Source organism: Callospermophilus lateralis, chromosome 6, assembly GCF_048772815.1.
Source record: "Callospermophilus lateralis isolate mCalLat2 chromosome 6, mCalLat2.hap1, whole genome shotgun sequence".
Lineage (NCBI taxonomy): Eukaryota > Metazoa > Chordata > Mammalia > Rodentia > Sciuridae > Callospermophilus > Callospermophilus lateralis.
This window is the reverse complement of record NC_135310.1, coordinates 129,762,517-129,777,689: the sequence shown is the minus strand read 5'-3', so window position 1 is coordinate 129,777,689 and position 15,173 is coordinate 129,762,517. Positions and strand designations below refer to the sequence as shown.

The 15,173-nt window shown below is 33.9% G+C and overlaps 1 pseudogene; it reads left to right on the top strand.

Annotated features, from left to right (window-relative positions):
* The first annotated feature begins 13,947 nt into the window (after positions 1-13,947).
* LOC143400832 (olfactory receptor 2J3-like) lies at positions 13,948-14,851 on the top strand (annotated as a pseudogene).
* The last annotated feature ends 322 nt before the right edge of the window (positions 14,852-15,173 follow it).

Below are 15,173 nucleotides of genomic sequence, written 5' to 3'. Positions count from 1 at the left end.
GTATTGTTCCCTTTACAAGTACATAGTAATTTTCTTGAAATCAAAATTTCAGGTAATCAATGTAGTGGCATTAATTATAGTCACCATGTTGTAGAAGTCAACTCAATATATCTCCTGTCAAACTGAAACTTTTCTCCTTTGATCAAGATTTTCTCATTTCTCATTTTCTTCTGAATCTCCAGACCAATTGATAAGAAGCATTCTACTTGTCAGTACTTTTATGAATTCAACATTTTAGATTCAATTATAAGTGAGAACTTGCAGTATATTTTATTTTGATTCATTAATCATTATGAAATCAGGAATTCTTTTTTCTAAGGTATTCTAATGTGTATGATTACACACACATCCATATATACATTAATTTATTCAATCATTTTTCAGTGGATGATAGGATTTTTGCATATTTTGGCTTTTATGAATAATGCTGTAATTGACATGGATATAGAAAAGATATCTCTTTGACATGGGGATTTCAGTTGTTTTAGAGACACACTCAAAAGTGACATTTTAAAAATCATATAGCAGATAAGACATTTTTTGAATAATTTTCATAGTGTTTTCCATATGGAATGATTTATATTACTTTCAACAGTGAGGAAAATTCCCTTTTCTTTACATCCTTGCCAACATTTGTTACTTTTGATCATTTTCATAATAGATACTCTATCACGTGTGAAGCATGAGATAATAACAACCAGGAACAGTTGAAGCCACATGAATGAGTCTGAAGCCTGGACCTGACCTGGTGTTGGAGTCTGATTTGTACATATAGATCCATGGTTTCCAACCTAGAGATTGGTCTGCAGGTGCTGGTCTATGGCCAACGGTTTTTGAGGACTAGAGTGCATCCTGGGATCAGAGGTTCTGCCCTGGTGCTGGGTTTTTCTTGAGAAATGATGGGTTCAATATTAACTGCTCACTTCATTATTCATTCTCCATTTTGAGTGGTATTCTCTTTTTGATACTTTGACTCTCAGGCCTTGGGAAATAAATGATGCTGATAATGTGATACTCTCCTTTTTCTCAATGTCTTTTCTTATTTCTCTGGTACACTAGGTACTGTAATTTCTTATTTCAACTTCTTAACTGTTGTAAAAGCTCTTTTTTTGTAGATGTATGAATATGCATTGTAAATAATGATTCTTGGTGGGAGACAAGATGAATAAAAAGTCATATTTTGGTATCTGTCATTAATTTATCTCTACTTGATTTTTTTCTAATTTTATAATCCCTGTCTTCTATTCTCCCTTTTTTGGCTTATAAGACATTGAATTCTCTTTTATACATTTTAACATCTTTTCCATTAGAATGTTGAGATTAAAACACATGAAGTATTAAATCCTAACCATATTTGCACGATAGCCTGCTTAATTTATAGTCTAAAACAGAAATCAGCTACCAAAACTTCCCTAAAAGATTTATACAGATATTGTTTTTAATATTTTGCATATTTCAATTTATTTGTATGTAATGTATGCAATTTTAATTTAAGCAAGATGATACGTATCTACTCACTTTTCAAAAGGGAAACTGATGGGAGGAGAAGGGGTAACCTAACCTTACACAACCATCTGTGACAAAATCAGAGTATCACAATAGATATTTAGCTCTCCTGACCATTCTCATGGTCAACAACACATAAAATAAGCTAGAAGCTCTTAAATGCTCCCATTGCCTACCCTAAACTTTAAGTCATAGTTTGTGAAATGGTATCTACATAGAACTCATGAATTTGTTATACAACTTCATAAAAAATCAAGAGTAAAGTAAATCTAGCCTTATATAGTAATGGAGCCTATGTGGAAGTACCAGCTTCTTTAGCCTGTGAAGTTCTCCTCTCTATACATACCCATGACTCCAAATTTTTGTACACTTCCTCTTATACTTATTCCTATGCAGTAAATTCCTAATGTAGATGCTCAGTTATCTCTTCCTTTTGTAACTCTGAAGGAAATGATTACTAACACAAATGTATCTTCCAGGAAGTCAAAGAAGATAGCTCTGTGTTGTTCTTCTGTGTGACCTCATTTTTATGTCAAGGTCATGAAAAAAGGAAACCAAGATTGAGGAGGCTGAAGAACATGACAACTAAAGGCAAGACAGAATCCTGGATTAGGTCCTGGAAAAAATCTTGGCAGTGGGGGGATATGGGGGACTGAAAACAGACTTCAGTTAAGTCATGGGATCCAAAAGCATATCTGGGCAAAAAATTTGCCCCAAATCATCAGCATGTTCTGTTTTCAGATCTTTTGATTGCTTATTACATGAATAAGAATGAATAATTTAGTATAAACTTCATATTGAATGCACAGATATTTACATCTAATATGTTGTAGGGAGTTTCTTAGATGATAAATGATATATCATCCTTTTATCACAGTTATTTTAAAGAATGTATCTCATTGTTTTTATATAGTCATACAATTTTTAGTGGTTTTAAATGAGATATTTGTGAAAGTACTTTGTTTTCTCTCAGTTATTTGAAAATTAAGTAAATTTTTCTGATACTTCTCTAAAATCAATTTACCTGGTCACACCACATCAATTATCAATTTGAAGACATAACCCTACATGCTTATCATATTACATTATGTTTATAACAAGAATCATGATTATACAAGTGGAATATATTAATCAGAATATAGTTAACAAAACGAATGTATTCGTTATCCTTTTAAAAGACATGAAAAATACATACTAACAGAGCTATTAATATGCACATAGATAAGCAGTAAAATATAATTATTAATCATTCCATTATGGTCACCCATCATGTATATCCTTTTGCCTAAAAGTTACTTAGTAAATTCAGTTAGATTCAGTAATTAGTCTTTGAGAATAATTTGTAGTCTAGGGAGAGATACCTAAAGGATTTGCTGAATTTAAGAAGCTGCATCTGAGAAAATCAGTCTCCTGAGAGTAGAAGAAAGGAAGGATTTCATGATGTGATGAATCTATTGCTTGCACCATGAAAAGAATTTTGTTTATAGCAAGAAATAAATTTCATCATAATATTTTAAAACAGTTTCACTACTAAAACATTTCAATTCCCACCTATTCTCCATTTAGCCCTTCATTGATCTTCACTGTTTCACATTATATAAATACAAAGATCCTGAAATCTGAAACTTAATAGTGTATAAGTACTACATGTTCACTGTCAAGAATTATTCTGAGGGAAAGAATTACAAATATTCAAGATGTAGAATGGTCTAAAGAAACTACTGTTGTTCAACTTTACATTTCCCAATATTATTTTTTGGGAAAATATTTATTACATAACACATCAAATTATTGTCTGCATAAATATTTTACCAAATATATTTCTTTCATGATAAATGATAGAATTTCTTTAATGTTTCCAAAAGGAGAAACAACAAATTTTTTATTATTCCTCAGTTTTAAGTCAGATCCTCTTTAACAAAATCTGTTCTACCTGTTTATAATTGAAGCACATTCCTTCTTACAGTTAATTAATAACATCTTCCTTGAAATTTGACATCAGTTTTTAAAGTCCTTTTAAACTTCTGCTCCTAAAAATGTATTTCATGATATTATAGTTCACAACAAAACTACCACCTTTCATTCAGTTCTCTAGGCTTTAAAATGTCACCATTATTATTGACTCATATCATTCCCAAATAAAATTTTAGTAAAATTTCTACACCAATATCCAATATTGATCTCTTGCACTTTTCCTTTATTTTACATTTTTAGCCATCTTATCCTAGTCAAGAACCCAATTATCAGGACTAGGGCTGTGGTTCAGTGGCAGAGTACTTGCCTAGCATGTGTGAGACACTGGGTTCGATCCTTAGCATCACATAAAAATGAAACAACTACAACTCCATCTACAACTACAAAACTTTTTTTTTTTTAAAGAATTCAATTATATATTGCAAAGAAGGTTGCAGTAACATTGGTATATTTATTCTCAGTGTTCTCATACTCCAGGATACTTTTACTATCCCTAATATAATCATAGGGATTACATTATTACTCCAATATTGCTTTTGTGCTGCTCGTCAGTTCTAGTTCAATACACACCCCCCTTCTAATCTTACATATTGCCCCATGTAACATGTTGAATGATTCAACATTTAAATACATATTCTTACATTTTCATCCTCTTTGGAAATATCTTCTCATAAGGTAGAAACTGTATGGATTTTTCATAACAGAATCACAGTCAAATTCCAGTCTGAAATGTTATACAACCTCAAGCATCAATAAAATGCATGTCCTTTATCTATCAAATGTGGATATTGAAGATTTCTTGAAAGATTAAATAAGATTACAAATACGAAGTGTACTAAACATTCATTACTCCTGTCAACTTTAAATACTTGTGAGTTTTCCATTTATATATCTTCTTTTCTTAAAGAGAGAGAGAGAGAGAGATAGAGAGAGAGAGGGAGAGAGAGAGAGAGAGAGAGAGAGAGAGAGCGAGAGAGAGAGAGAGAGAGAGAATTCGGTAGACACAACATCTTTGTTTGTATGTGGTGCGGAGGATGGAACCCGGGTCACATGCATGCCAGGCGAGTGCGCTACTGCTTGAGCCACATCCCCAGCCCTATATATCTTTTTGATTGTGGTATTTCTGCATAAATATTTTACAAAATTGTGGTATTTACTTGATTATGGTATTTCCAGTTTAGATTCATATGTATTTCTACTAAAGATTAAAATGTTGCCATATGTTCCAAAAATATCTTTTTATTCTCGCATATAAATTATATAGAATGGCTGGTTTATTTGTGGCATAGTTGTGCGTATATAAAGACATACCTTGAATAATTTCACCCCCAATACATTCCAAAAACTCCCCTCCTCTAATCTCCTGGTATCCCTTCTGATTTCATGAAGTCCATTTTTTTCTTGTTTTCTTTTTTTCCTTTTTTTGGGGGGGTGGGGTGGGGGTACCATAGATTAAACTCAGGGGCACTAGACCACTATGCCACATCCCCATCCCTATTTTGTATTTCATTTAGAGACAGGGTCTCACTGAGTTGCTTAGCGCCTCTCTTTTTGCTGAGGCTGGCTTTGAACTCATGGTCCTCTTGCCTCAGCCTCTCGAGCCACTGGAATTACAGGTGTGCACCACCATGCCCAGCTTCTTTTTTCTTTTCACTTCGACATATGAGAAAAAATGATGCTTTCTCTATGAATCTAATTTATTTTACTCAAAATTATGGTCTAGAGTATCATTTGTTTTCCTGTAAAAGATCTACCAATTTCATCATGATTGAATGAAACTTTTTTCTTTATATATATCATATTTAGTATAACTCATATAGCATAAAATATGCTACTTTTATTCTTTTCAATAAATACCAGGAAGTGGCATAGCTGGGTTTCATTGAAAATCTATTTTTTGTTTTTGAAACTGAATACTCATATCCACTGTGATTACACTAATTGCACTAATTTACATTCCCACCAAAAATATATAAGAGTTCTTTCCCTACATCCTCACCAGCTTCTATTGTCATTTGCATTCATTTTAAAAAATCTTTTAATTTGTTCTTTTTAGATATACATGACAGTAGAGTGTATTTGACATATTATATATACATGGAGTATAACTTACTCTATTAGAATTCCATTCTTGTGATTGTACAAGATGTGGAGTTACACTGATTGTGTGCTAATATATGAACATAGGAAAGTTATGCCCAACTCATTTTACTGTCTTTCCTATTTCCATTCCCTTACCCTTCCCTTCATTTCCCTTTGTCTAATATGCTGAACTTCTATTTTCTCCCTTCCTCCCCCCAATGGTGTCAGAGAGAAGACTGGACATTTATTTATTTGTTTAATTTCAATTTTTTAATTTTTTAATTTAAATTTTTTTTAATTTCATTTAGCATGATTGTCTCTAGATCCACCCATTTATCAGCAAAAGTCATAAATCATTAGCATTCTTGATGCTTGCCATTCTAAATGGTATAAATTGAAATCTTAGTGTAGCTTTGATTTGCTTTTCCCTGATGTCCAAAACTGTGAAACATTTTTTTTTTCATATAATGATTGACCATTTGTACTGTTAGGCAATAGCTAGCAATGAGCAGTGAAATGCAGGCAAGGTCACAAATGTTCCTTAAGTTACTTTAGGGTCTTCTTTAAACTTCTTCCAGAGTACACAAGAAAGCAAAAGATGGTGGTTAATTTGTAGAAAATGAACAGAAGTAAGGGAGCTAGTTGGAAATCACATCAAAAGAAAAGGATTAATGAGACTAATTCTTGACAGGGTCCATTAATATTGATGTAAAGCTATGGCTATAAGTGTCTCATATAGTCTGGAAAGGAAGATTCCTTTAATAGTTCAGGAGCACTAAGGTAATTTCTGACCAGCTATTGACCCCAGTGCCCACATTAACATGGGATTGACTTGTAATTGAATTCTCCTCCCCCCAAATCAAATGGCTACCATGACAGTTCCAAAGAGGACAAACTAAAATCAAAATCTCCACTGCCCGACTTACAGGAGAAGTTAAACAACTGATTGGCAAAGGGTACAGAAAGTGGTTCCCTGTTCTCTTGGTAAACATCAAACAGCAATAAAATCTGATGACAGCATTGTCTTCTTTGTCATTGTCTGCACAGAGGCAGCTCACTCTCTCTCTTGAGAGTGCTCTCTTCATAAGCCTCACTTTGTTTTTACTTACTTTAACCTATAATAAAGTTCTTTTGCATAACATTTGGTGTTTGACTTTAAATTTTCTTTTGATGGAACACAAGAACTGAGGTTTAAAGTTTTAGCTCCCTGCTTTCCTGTGACAGTACTTCTTTTGAAATTTCTGTGTTTAATTCATTTGCCCAATGATTGTTTGGGTTATTTATTTAGTTTTAATGTTGAGTTGTTAATTTTTATATATTCTGAACATTATTCCGGTGTTGGAGGAATAGTTGAAAAGATCTTTTCCAATTCTTCACACTGTTTCCTTTGCTATGCAGAAGTGTTGTAATATGATGCCACCCCATGAATTGATTTCTTTTTCTCTTACTTCTTGGGACATAGGGGTCTTACAGAAGGAACTCTTTGCCATTGCCTATAACTTGAAATGTTTCTCCTAAATATTATAGTTAGGTCTTTGATACATTTTGAGTTTACTTTTATTAGGGTAAGAGATGGGAATCTAGCCTCATTGATTTACATATGGATATCCAATTTTCCCAGCACCATTTCTAAAATGTTTTCAAGGGAGAAATATTTATTTATGTTTCTCCAATATATATTTTGGTTTCTTTCTCAATAATCAGAAGAATGTATATGTTTCTATAATAATTTTGTCACTTGTTTCTTTCTCTCTCTGATTTTCTGTAACCCAATCCCACCACCAAATCTGCTCTGGCATTAGCATTAGATATAAATTCAGTAACAAGAGTTTGTGACTATGCAATATTGAACCTCAGTAATATCCTCAATCACTCACTTCACTGAGTAACTGTTCTCCAGTGCTGTGGATTTTGAATTGCAGAAGAGCTGGGACATGAAGACTGTTTTTTGACATTTTACAAGATCCAAATATCTTTAATTCCTCTCCTTCTCCATCTGCATCTTCTTTTTTGTTTTTCTTTCTTTCTTTCTTTCTTTCTCTTCTTTTTTCTTTTTCTTTTTTTAGAGTATTCAGTTAGTTTTTCCCATTCTGTTCAAGAAGCATATTTTGGAATATTGTTTAATATTCTTTTTACAGCATTTGTTTCCCATGTTTCTATCTAGTGTCCTCTCTTTCAACACAGTTGAGCATAGGTCTTTTCACTCCCAAATATATAACTCATGTTGACCCTAATTTGTGCTCCACTGGCTTATAGTCCTCTCCAAAGTATTGTTTTTCTGAGTTTCACATGGACTTATATTAGCTACAAATTTTTTGTTGTTGTTGTTTTTTAATCTGAATTTATTAAAGCTTTTGAACCTAACAATTGATTGTTCTAGGTAGGGACTGGTTGAAACAATGTCATAAAAATGATTATGTAGGTTTTAAGTATACTTGAAATAATGAGGCCAGGCATGGTGGCACCCACCTGTAATCACAGTGGCTCCAGAGACTAAGGCAGGAGGATCAATAGTTCAAAGCCAGCTTCAGCAATTTAGTAAGTCCCCAAGCAACTTAGCAAGACCCTGTCTCAAAAATTTCTAAAAAGGGTGGTGGCCTAGGGATGTGGATCAATGTTTAAATGTCGCTGGGTTAAATCCCTAGTACCCACCCCTAAAAAAATAAAGAAAGAGAAGAAAGAATGATTATTCTTCCAGTGATAGGTGGGATATTTGTTTTCACAGCCAACCTGGGGATTAATTGAGAATGTGTCCCTACAAGGATGGTGAAATACATGTGAGAGGTTAACTTCCAAATTCAAATCCTGCAAAGCTGGGTGACTTTGGCCACCACAGCTCTTTCTCAGGGACACAGTCTCTCTGTGGGTAAAGAACTTTAGAGCAACATCTCTCCCACCTTGAACACGACATTTCCATGGATTTTTAAGACACTGGATACAGTTTTGTACACATAGTTGAGTGGAGTGGTGAGGAGCAGGAATTCAGACTCCATACCTGCATGCAAATCCTCCAGCTCAGTCACTGTCATAGCTTCTCTCAATCCACTCACTCATGAAATGAGGGTATTGCAATTATGAGACCTCTACAGCATCAGGGGTGTTGATATTTATTCTGTTAGTATATAAAATGAACAGAAAATTGACTATGACAAAACAAGCTTTTTTAAAAAAATTATTAATTAATTTTTTGATTGTTGATAGACCTTTATTTTATTTATTTACATGCAGTGCTGAGAATGAAACTCAGTGCCTCACACATGCCCAGGCAAGTGCACTACTGTTGAGCCTTAGCCCCAACCCCACAAAATAAGCTTTTGATTATGCATTATATATTGTTAGTATTTAACCAAAAGTATTTATTGAATTAGAACCTGGACCTTTATTTTAATCACCCCCTTAGAGCAGCATGCATTCTTTGTCTTGTTTATTTTGCTATGCAGATCTGAGAACATCTCTGGTGTGCAACAAATCGTTACTAAATTATTTTGAATTGTCTCTTAAGAATTTCACCATATGCATATTTTCTATCTTTACAACCAGGTTTTAAATGCATGGGTCTCCTCTGTTCATTCTTCAGGAAAGGATTTTTTTTTTTTTTGCATGGGAAAATGCAAGTTTAAATCACTTTCTCTGAAAAGGTAATTTCAGGATTTCTCATGGTTTACATTGAAGATAAAACACATCTTTAACTTCAAATTTAATACATGCATTCCCTCAATGGAGATTTAAAACAAATTAACTAAACTAACCTCCCTGTGAGAATATACTGAACATACATACTATGGAAATATCAAGAATTCTATTACAAATAAACATTGCTATGGAGTTCAAAAAACTGGACCCAGTTTCTATCATATTGCTTTTGAAACAAATATTTCTAGCTAGTTTTTTCCCTTTTAAAATTAAAAAAAAAATTCTACATTTCTTTGCATTATCAAAGATATTACTTAATATCAGGAATTTTTGTGTTTGAGTATGTGTGCTTGATCACATATGGCATTCAATCATAAATTTGAGAATTTTTAATATTTTTACAAATTAAATGTACAAAATATTTGTGATAGAATCAAATACTGTGCTATTTTTCAGAATGAACTGGGTTGCAGTCGATGTTTAGGCATGGGGAGAACAAGAGATTTTCCTTGCAATTATTTGTTTAAGATCTTGACCCTTAAATAAAATATCAGAAAAGACTAAATGACCACTTGTTTGTTTTAAAAGTTTCTTTTTTTTATTTTTTTTAAGGTTCTGGCAACAGAATATATTTTTTCTCATAATAGAAAAAAATTTTAATTGATTTTTAAAAAATAAATTACAGTGTAATGCATTATAATTATTAGTGCACATATAGAGCACAATTCTTCATATCTCTGGTTGTATATAAAGTATGTTCACACACATTCATGTCTTCATACATGTACTTTGGATAATAATGTCTATCACATTGTACTATCCTTTCTAACCCCCTGCCTCATCCCTTCCCCTCCCATCCCCCTTCCCTATCTAGAGTTCCTTTATTCCTCCTGCCGCAGTCCGGCTGGCTGCAGCAAAATATCCGGGGGTGACGAATAACTTGTGTATATTGATGCAGCAGGAATAGGAGCCGTTTATTGTAGGATCTGACCTATATTTATACATTTTACACAGCTTATCTAATTAGCATAAAATAGATACAGCAGTCAACCAATAAGGAATCTCCACACTTAATAGCTTGCTTTTGTTACTTCACAAACCACTCCCTCTGGCATTTTGCCAGGCGGCATCCAGACTTGTTTACAGACCTTAACATTTCCCTGGCAAAATAACAGGTGCCAATCTGACTTGTTTACATACCTTAATACCTCCCATGCTCCTCATCCCCACTCCACTATGAGTCAGTCACCTTATATCAGAGAAAACATTCGCCATTTGTTTTTTGGGGGGATTGGCTAACTTCATTTAGGATTATCTTCTCCAACTGTATTGATTTACCTGCAAATGCCATGTTTTTATTCTCTTTTATTGCTGAGTAATATTCCATTGGGTATATATGCCACATTTTTTATCCATTCATGCATTAGAGAAAAGATAGTCTCTTCAACAAATGGTGCTAGGAAAACTGGAAATCCATATGCAACCAAATAAAATTAAACCCCTGTCTTTCTCCATGCACAAAATTCAACTCAAAGTGGTTCAAAGACCTAGGAATTAAACAAGAGACTGTATCTAACAGAGAAAAATTAGGCCCTAATCTTCAACATGTGGGATTAAGCCCCAACTTCATTAGTAAGACTTCTATAGCGCAAGAATTGAAACCAAGAATCAATAAATGGGTTTGGATTCAAACTAAAAACTTTTTTCTCAGCAAAAAAAAAAATCTGTGAGATGAATAGAGAACCTACATCTTGGAAGCAAATTTTAACCCCTCACACATCAGATAGGGCATGAATCTCTAGGGTATACAAAGAACTCAAAAGCTAAGCACCAAAAAAAAAAAAAACCAACAACAACAACAAACAAACAAAAAAAAACACAAATAACCCAATCAATAAATGGGTCAAGGACCTGAACAGACACTTCTCAGAAGAGGATATACAATCAATCAACAAATATATAAAAATTATTCATCATCTCTAGCAGTTAGAGAAATGCAAATCAAAACTACTCTAAGATATCATCTCATTTCAGTCAGAATGGCAGCTATTATGAAGACAAACAACAATAAGTGTGGGCAAGTATGTGGGGAAAAAGATACACTCATACATTGATGGTGGGACTCCAAATTGGTGTAGCCAATATGGAAAGCAGTATGGAGATTTCATGGGAAACTGGGAATGGAACCACCATTTGACCCAGCTATCCCTCTCTTTGGTCTATACCCAAAGGACTTTAAAACAGCATACTACAGGGACACAGCCACATTAATGTTTATAGAAGCACAATTCATAATAGGTAAACTATGGGACTAACTTAGAAGTTTATTTTTACCACTTATCACCTTGAACTCAAAATATTTATTCAACAAGTAGCTATAAAAATCAACAAATTTCCTCTCATAAATTTTGATTAATTTTATAATAAAAGTTTTATGTTTTAGAGTGTGGTTATACAACTAAGTTTTAGTACAGTCATCTTTTAATGATACATAATTTGAATACCACTTGGATCTATCCACAAAAGAACTTATGTTACTATTCCTCAAATGTATCCCTTAGCCTGATGAGGAAGCGGGAAATAAATTTCAATTAATTCAGGGCAATGCATTCACTTTCTGAAAAACACATTAAATTATCATTCTGACTAATGTTTGGACTGGTGATAATGACTATACCCTGGTGGGTATGAAATTGCAATATTTCACTGAAAGCTTTTCTGAGAAATGGGCCTAGCAAGTGCAATTCCTTGAATGGCATTAATTGACACTTTGGGACTTACAATCCCAATGGCTTCAATTGAGGAGAACATCACAATCCTCATTTGTTTGTAAGGTCCCTATTGCTCTAAGGTAAGGTTCCATCCCCTGATACACTGATAGCTCTAATGAGTTTCTCCTTCTGGATACAAATATGTTTAGTACACTTAGGTCTGTCTTCTGTTTTAATGGTAATCCCAGTTGCCTTAATATTCAGTTTTACTAAGTTGGTATAGTGGATGAGAACTTAAGTTGTAGACAGACATTTAAGCTGGTGATTTCAAGGAGACCAACACCAGTGACCAGGTCATCCATACATGGTGAGCGATAAGTAGAGAAGATGACATGCAAGGAATATGAACAGATGCAGGAAGGATGGAATTAAAAGGAATTTCTTAGGTATCACTTAAGCACTAGGTAAGAGTATAAAAGAATAATATGATTAGAATCAACAAATGTTAGCCAGTGGCAAAAAGGATGGGGAAAAGCAACCACTTTTCCTTCTATAATGCTGATGCCCATACATTGAATATATTCTCAGATCACAAAATTAATTTTGATAAGGTCTTTATTCCCCACTTTTTACTAAGAAGAAAAAGGAATCATGAAATCTGTGCCTTTTCACTACTTGAAGCTGTTATTTTATGTCCCTCCAGTTGTACCCCTTTTATCTATCTTTATTTTTGAATCACCTTTAGCATGCTATAAAGTCATCTCAGAGCTCCCACTTAGTTCTGGTTAATCCATTAAGTCATGGGGACAACTACAGAAGACAGATAATTACACCTACATCAGAGAAAGCATAACACTTGGGACACTACTTCTCATTCTAAGGAAAAATAAAATTTTAAACCTCTTGAAAATTTTTATCACCCCTCAACTGGCAGTGACCTCTAAGTGAAGGAATCTTCATGATTTACTACTGGAGCATTATTGGTTTTGATTCAGTTATAGATTTTTTTTAACGTTCTTTTAAAAATGTCATGACTGGATATCCTGGATGGTTATAGACTTTTTAGTAAGAATGAGGGTAACAAGTTCTTAACTCTTTTCATTACCAATGTTAAAAATTTATTAGGGTCTTGTAGTTTGAGGAACAAACTAATTTTTCCACATTTTCTTGTTTCCATCAATCCATTATCTCTTCTTGACATCTTTTACAGGAGTTGCATTTACAAAATATGAGAAAATAAGAGACCCTCCAAACCAAAAAATCACAAGTGGCTCTAACGTGATTTTTTTCCCTGCCATAGCAAACTGGTAAGTATGAGAGAAAAAAAAATTGTCCATTGGAGGACAACTGAATTGTGTGATAAGTTGGAAAGAGAGGAGGTTTCAGAGAGAAAAAGAGATATTTAATGCTGGGCTACTGTGTATTATTACAGCAACTATATAACAAAAACCACTACCTATCGTTCTGAAAAACTGAAGACTAACAGATGAAAAAGATTCACCTAAGATTCATGAATACTTATGAAATATAGACTATTTTAAAGGAACATAAGATTCACTATGTACAGTAAATTAAATGAAAAAATATATTTTTTAGTTTCATTAAATATTAATAATTCTTCTCTAAACTGAGGAATTAAAAGTATGTAGGAGATAAAGCTTATGTTGGCAATTTAAATACTACGTAGATCATTGTCCTAGAGAAAAAAGTCTTCAGATTCAGTGGTTCATATCATTCTGACTAGAATGCAATGAAATCTAAGTATAGTTTTAATTTGCATTTATCTAATTTCTAGAGATATTAAACATATTTTCATATATTTATTGAACATTCACATGTCCTTTGAAAAGGGATATGGGAAAATGATACTAGTAGTAAACAGTGGTTGGACATTCAAAATACTTTTGTTACTTCTTCATGTATCCTTACAGTTTGTGAATCAAGTTTTATGATGTGTGTGTGTATGTGTGTGTGTGTGTGTGTGTGTGTGTGTGTGTGTGTGTTTATGAAATTATTTTCCTCAGGTAACAGAAAACAAATGATGATGGAAAAACTCAGTGGTACCTCTGAAGACTACTTCATTCTATTGGGATTTTCTAATTGGCCTCACCTGGAAGTAGTTTTCTTTGTGCTGATCTTGATATTCTACCTGATGAAATTGACAGGCAACATGTTCATTATCATCTTGTCTTAACTGGATTCCCATCTCCATACTCCTATGTATTTCTTTCTCTCAAATCTCTCTTTTCTGGATCTCTGCTACACTACCAGCTCTATCCCACAACTGCTGGTGAACCTCTGGGGCCCAGAGAAGACCATTTCTTATGCTGGTTGCATGGTTCAACTTTACTTTGTCCTTGCATTGGGAACAACAGAGTGTATCTTGTAGGTGGTGATGTCCTATGACCATTATGTGGCTGTGTGTAAACCCTTGCATTACACTGTCCTCATGCACCCTGGATTCTGCCACTTGCTTGCAGTGGCTTCTTGGGTATGTGGTTTTACCAACTCAGCAGTTCATTCTCTCTTTATCCTCTGGGTACCTCTATGTGGACGTCTACAAGTTGATCACTTCTTCTCTGAAGTACCAGCACTTCTGCAATTATCCTGTTTTGATACTCATGCTAATGAGATGACCATCATGGTCACAACCTCTATTGTTGTTATCAGACCTCTCGCCCTCATTCTGACATCCTATGGTGTCATTGCTCGGGCAGTACTGAGGATGCAGTCAAATACTGTACTTCAGAAAGTCTTCAGGACATGTGGAGTCCATCTTATGGTGGTTTCCCTCTTTTTCATTCCAGTCATGTGCATGTATTTCCAGCCACCAACAGAAAATTCTCAAGACCGAGGCAAGTTCATTGCTCTCTTTTTATACTGTTGTCACACCTAGCATGAATCCACTGATCTATACCCTCCGAAACAAAGATGTAAGAGGGTAGTTAAGAGACTAATGGGGCGAGAATAACTTGTATGACTCTGACATTCATAGTGTAATGGTGAATCACTTCATCAATGGTTCATCCATCCATTCATCCACCTTAGTCACTCAACACTTACTCTTACCAGGTCACAGAGTTATTCTAAATGTACGTGAATAAAACATAATCTACCTAAACAGCATTCAATTCTGAAGAACCCAGCCATGTAAAATCAAGATCAAATATCAATAGTGATTTTTTTCCATATTGCAATCCAAATGAATTCAAGGTCTTTTTAAATAGAAAATGATTCAGAAATTTCTTGGAACTATTGATGTAATAG